The 6,320-nt window shown below is 46.5% G+C and overlaps 1 protein-coding gene across 1 annotated transcript in view; it reads right to left on the bottom strand.

The window, feature by feature from the left end:
- LOC115485198 (uncharacterized) overlaps positions 1–6,320 on the bottom strand; it is a 2,106,330-nt gene that overhangs the window by 1,636,989 nt on the left and 463,021 nt on the right.

Raw genomic sequence — 6,320 nt, 5'->3', positions numbered from 1 at the left:
GTTTACCTTCTTTCCAGCGCTGAGTACCAGTGCCCTTGTAAGGCCTATGACCTCCGCTTTCTGGGCCGAGGTTCCTGAAGGTAATGCTTTGGCTTCTATAACTTGGGTTGTGAAGACAACAGAGTACCCGGCATACCTGGTCCCACTTTCCACGAAGCTTGATCCATCTGTGAACAACTCCCAGTCGGATGGATCCTCCATTGGTGTGTCCTTCAGATCCATCCGGCTAGAGTACACCTGCTCAATTATTTCCATGCAGTCATGGGCTAATTCCCCTTCTGCTGTTTCACTGCGGAGAAACTCAGCTGTGTTGATATGGTTAGTTGTTTTCAGTTCCACATCATCTTGTTCCCTCAAAATGGCCTGGTATTGTAGCATTCTGCTAGATGATAACCAATGTCCCCCTTTCTGTTCCAACACTGTCAATACCATGTGGGGAACGAACACTTCTATTTTCCTTCCCAATGTTAATTTTCAAGCTTTCTGTATCAGTATGACAGTGGCCGCTACGGCCCGCAAGCATGACGGCCACCCCATACTGACAGTGTCCAATTGTTTGGAGAAATAACCTACTGGCCTTTTCCAGGACCCCAGTCGTTGGGTAAGTACCCCCAATGCCAACTGCTGTCTCTCATTCACATAAAGTTGAAAATCTTTATTCAGGTCCGGCAGGCCCAAAGCAGGGGCTTCTTTTAGAGCTTGCTTTAACTCCTGGAATGCCTTTTCCTAGCAGTATTCCACTCTAGCTTGGGCTCTTTCAGAGCTTCATACAATGGTTTTGCAAGCAGTCCAAAATTTAGGATCCATAATCTACACCACCCCACCATGCCCAAAAAGGACCTTAATTCTTGATGATTTCTAGGGAGGGGTATAGAACAGATCGCCTCCACACGATTTGTCCCTAGTTTATGCTGTCCTTGGCTCAGCTCACAACCCAAATACAGCACCTTTTCCTGAATGAGTTGTGCCTTTTCCTTCGATACTCGGTAACCAGACTGTCCTAACATGTTTAACAGTGCAATTGTTAGCATCAGGCATACCCCTCTTTCTTCAGTAGCTAGCAGGATATCATCCACATATTGCAAGAGTACATACCTAGACGGTGGTTCTTTCACCTGGGTGGTCCTCCATTCCTCCAGCTCCTTGGCCAACTGATTGCCAAAGATTGTGGGGCTGTTGCTGAACCCCTGGGGTAAATGGGTCCATGTCAGCTGCTTCTTCGTCCTGTGTTAGGGTCTTCCCATTCAAAGGCAAAGTACCTCATGCTTTCCGCGGCCAGTGGGATACAGAAAAGGCATCTTTCAAATCAATCACAGTAAACCATTTAAAGCGTTCTGACACAGATGTTAACAAAGTATAAGGATTAGCAACCACTGGGTGGATGTCCTTAACTATTTTGTTAATTGCCCTTAAATCCTGTACTAGCCTGTACTTACCATTTGGCTTATGCACCGGGAATATAGGGGTATTGTATTCCAATTCACATTCTTGTAATAACCCCAAAGTAATAAATTGATCTATTGTGGGAGCCACCCCCTGCTTTGCCTCTGTCCTAATGGGATATTGTTTAATTCTAACTGGTTGTACCCCTTCTTTTAACTCCACCACTACAGGTTGGGCTGCTTTGGACTTCCCTGGTACTCCTGTTTCCCAAACCCAAGGGACTACTGCTTGTTCTACCTCGGGTGGGATTGGCACTGGATCAGTTTCTTTTAATATGAAATTTTTTCCAATTTCTTCATGTGGAATTTCCAATTTAGCTCTCCCATCTTCGAAAATAATTTTTGCATTGAGTAGGGATAATAAGTCCCGACCAAATAACGGTTTTAGACAATTTGGCATACATAAAAATTGATGATCCAGTTCCTTCCCACCAAATCTCAAACTGAGGAGCTTCAGAAAGGGTCTCTCCTCAAGTTGTCCCATAGCTCCGACCACTTGTATGGTAGTGCCACTAATTGGTCCCAGACGTTTATTTAATACTGAATAAGTAGCCCCTGAATCTACCATAAACTCCTGTTCTATGCCTTCCACTCTATCTCTTACCTTGAGGTCCTGGTCTAGTCAGCTCTGGTTCGGATAATTTCCCAGTATCATAGCCTGAGCTTGGGCGACATCTGCTGGCGCCATTGGGTAAGTTATCATAGGGCTCCCGATCTCGCTCCCATTTCCGCCTCTCCCCATCCCATTCCTCACAGGGCACTCGTTTTTCCAGTGTCCAATCTGTTTACAAAATGCACACTGATTTGAGCTTAGTCCTCGAGTAAACCCGTTGCCAAAACCCCCCATATTGGTCCCTGCATTCAGAAAGAATCCCCTGCCTCTGCCAAAACCACCACGTCCACGTCCTCTGCCTCCCCGTCCTCTGCCCCTTTGTCCTCCAGCCTGCTGCTGCATTACTGCCAAAATATTGGCTTGTTGTCGCTTTGCTGTCTCTTTTTCCCTATTATTATACACCTTCCATGCAGTCTCTAAAAGTTTATCTAACCTCCGGGTGTCCTCACCCTCCAGCTTCTGCAATTTCCTCCGAATATCATCCTGTGACTGACCCATAAACAACAAGGCTATCTGTAACTGCCCTTCTTCCTTTTCAACATCCAGACTAGTATATTTCCTTGCCGCTTCCTTCAGCCTTTCCAAAAATGCCGACGGGGATTCATTCTTTTCTTGTCTTACTGCATACAGCTTAGACCAATTTAATGTTTTAGGCATTCCTGTTCTTACTCCCTCTAACAACAGTTCCTGGAACTTTTTCAACCTCCGATGCCCCTCAATGCTATTTGGATCCCACCCCGGGTCATCGGTAGGCACGATTTCTCCCACCGTAACTCCTGTCAGCCTCTGTGCCGTATATCCTCCCTAGCCCTTTCCTTAGCAGCGCGCATTACCATATCCTTTTCAGTTAAATCCATCAGAGTATCTAACAACACCTGCAAATCACTCCAATCAAGATTTTGTGTTTTAATAACCATTTTAACCACCTGCGCAGTTCTCTCTGGATCCTCCCGGTAGCTTCCCGCTGACTGTTTCCAAATCACTAAATCACTCGGGGAGAAAGGTACCTTTATTAACACCCGCTCCCCTTGGGGTCCTACTGCCTCCCTCAGCGGAGCAATCATGTGTGGTTCCCCCTGATTTCGTCTCCCCTGTCGCGTACGAGCCGCAAGTGGAGTTCTTTGAACACTACGGGAACTGCCGGGGGAAGGGGTTTGGGGACGAAGGGTAACCTTTGCCCGTGAGACTCCTGGGGTCTCCAAAGATTCAGTATCATCATCCCCCTCACCCTCATCATTTCCATCATCCTCTTCCAAATCCTGATATTCTTTCTTACTTATCTCTATCCCTTCCATTTTCTCTGTTTCTAAAGGTGGAGCGGAAGCAGCAATACACAGTGACAAATCCTCCTCCTCTCAGTTAGCTTTAACTGCACAGCTCACACACAAATTCCTTTTCTTACATTCCAGACATTCCTCATCATTTTGGACTTCTAACATCATAATACCACATTCCTTCTGCCACTCTGTCTTTTGTCCCAAATAGTAAAACAGATCCAGATATGGTATTTCCTCCCACTTCTCATTCTTCCTTAAATACTGCATTAGGGGAGTTATCACAGCGTGATCTATTGTGCCATTTAAAGGCCATTCTGGCCCTCCCTCAGAGGCATACAAGGGCCACAAGTGATTACAAAAATCAATCATTTTTCCTTTCTGTAATTTGTCCTGATCAAAGCCCTCTGATTTCCATCTCCCTACCAAACAACCCAGTGGGGTATTCCCCGGCACTATCTCATTGGATTGGACAAGTGCTTTAAATGTTTTAAAAGGCATCATATCACAATACAATTTTACCACAGCAAAATAAAACAGAGGATACAAAAAGAGATTTCCAGAGAGAGAAATAGAACAGACCAACCAAATACAATTTTACCACTGCAAAATGAAACAGAAAATACAAAAAGAAATTTACAAAGAGAGAGAAACAGAACAGACCAACCCAACCAATCTTGCCACTACTCGTCGCCGCGAGGGGCAAGTGCCGGACAAGCGAAGCTTTCGCCGCGTCTTACAGCCGGCGCCTAGGCTTTTCCACCAAGACGTCTTTAGCCCAATCCTGCAAGGATTGCCACCTCGTCTTACGGACAGGCACCCAATACCAATACCAGAAATAAAGCACCTTTGGGCTTACCTCCTCACAGTCGTCCGACAGGCGCGGGGGTCGGGCACGAACCAATGACTCCCCGAGAATCACTCGGTGCCAGCGTGGAGTAGATCAGGACGTGAACCGCCCCAGCCACCTTCGGAGTCCTGCCGCGGTCACCAGAAAACTGCTGCCCGTATCCAAAGAGAGTAAAACACAAAACAACAAAGTTGTTTTATGCGGTGCTTTATTAAGGGCCCTGGGGGTCTCTGCGGACTAGCGTCCCAAAATCAGAGTCCTAGCTTCCCAACAAACTTACAGGATTCTTTATACTTCTTTAAGCTTTCCTTGACTAACGGTTACATTGTATCTCTAACAGAACATTCCTTAGGGACATACATCATGTAGATGACAATTTCTTCCTCTACTGCACATTCTTTAGATAACCATGCTCTCCAGTGTTTCTTGCAACACTGGTTTTAGTTCACATATATTGTGCCAAGGGCCTACTTGCGTTACAATCCTTAGCATAACTACGTCTAATACATAATTTTGCTATTCTTATTTAAATATTAGAATAACTCACTGCAACACAGTGAAAATCTGACCTAGGGGCAAGATGGTCTTGCTCCTGCTAAAAACACCCCACAGAAGTGATTATTTCTTTTGTTCTCTTCTTTTCTAGTTCATTATTTAGGCAGGACCTTTTGGCTTCTGTCTAATTGGGTAGATTTAGTTTGAGGTGAAGTCCAAAAGGTCCTATGTGGTGTCTTTTTGCTAAATTGAGGAGAGAAAATTCTGGGTTTTTTTCCTTTTTAAAGAGACACCTTAATCAAGACTCTTCATGGCAAGGACTCTGCCACCATGGCTGGGCCAGCACAGGGCCACAAAGGGCCCACGCAGCCGCTGCCGGGGCTGACAGCAAGGCCAGGCACACACAGGCAATTGCTGAGCATGGCCTGCGCTGGCCAGGGCTGACTGTGCCAAAGGCAGAGCTCAGCTGCCCTTGGCGGCTGCAGGAACACTCCAGAGCCCAAAGAGCCTCCATGGCTGGGCTGGAGACCAAGGCTGCAGGAGGGAAATGCAGGGCTGCTGTGGGATGGGGAGGGCATTGAATTCCAGCACACACCTCAGCTCTCTGATGATCCTGGCACCATGCTGGGCCCTGTTCCAGACTGGAGCAGAGCAGATGTTGATGGGACAGGAGCCCTGTGGGGCTGTCAGGGACCTGCAGCTTGCAAGTGCTCTGCTCTCCCTCAGGTGCTCTCAGTGAGATCCAATCCCAGCTGGGCACCTCAGGGCACTGCCTGTTCATGGGCACACAACTGATGTCTGCATGGAAAGGGGCAAAGGTGTTAATACCTGTTAGTTTCATAATATACATGTGAATCTTTATTATCCGGGTCACTTGAGTACTCTGAAGCAATAGTAGGGTTTTCCAACCTGGAACAGGTATTTCCTCAAAGTGTACTGATGACAGGAGAAGAAATACAAATCTTCCAATCTACTTGTGACACCAGTGTTCAGTCTGTTATTTAATTTCTCTTTTCCATCAGGTGTTCCCAGCTCTCCTGTTGAAATGGCCATGTCTAAGGACATCTCTTCTTCACTAGGCCCGCTGGAACTTTATTCTTCCTATTGCTCCCAGATTTCCTCCTCCAGATGCTCTGTAGTCATTTGAGGGCCTCTCAGCTGACTGGTTTCATGCTTTGAGCTGCAGGGAGGTGCCAAATTCTTCTGAAGTTAAATAAATATGATCAATAATCATCATCTTAATTGTGTTTATATCTATCACTCAATTACCTTTTCTTATGTCTTGTCTAAAACTGTTCCTGTACAGAAATCCCTTGGGATGGGGGACAAGTCAGATGCTGCTGGGACATCCCAGAGAGCTGAGGGAAGAGCTGTGATGGTTATTAAACTGTTCCAAATGTTCAGCTTGTGTTTGTTGGCCAGAAACCTTTCTGTGCCTCTGAGTGTCACCAGGCCCTGAGCCCAAAGGACACAAACCTGAGGAGTTGTGGTTCCCACTTCATGGGCTGCACTTGGACCTTGGCTCTGCACAGAAGAGCTCTTCATCCCCTTTCTCTCTTTTCCTCCCTCTGAGCATGGAGGGAGCTCCTGACTTCAGCGTGTGACTGGTGTGTACAAAGAGCAAATCTGGGCAGAATTGGGGCAGG

This window comes from Serinus canaria, chromosome 25 (genome assembly GCF_022539315.1).
Source record: "Serinus canaria isolate serCan28SL12 chromosome 25, serCan2020, whole genome shotgun sequence".
NCBI lineage: Eukaryota > Metazoa > Chordata > Aves > Passeriformes > Fringillidae > Serinus > Serinus canaria.
Note: the sequence above shows the minus strand (reverse complement) of the source record. Positions and strands in the feature narration are given on the sequence as shown.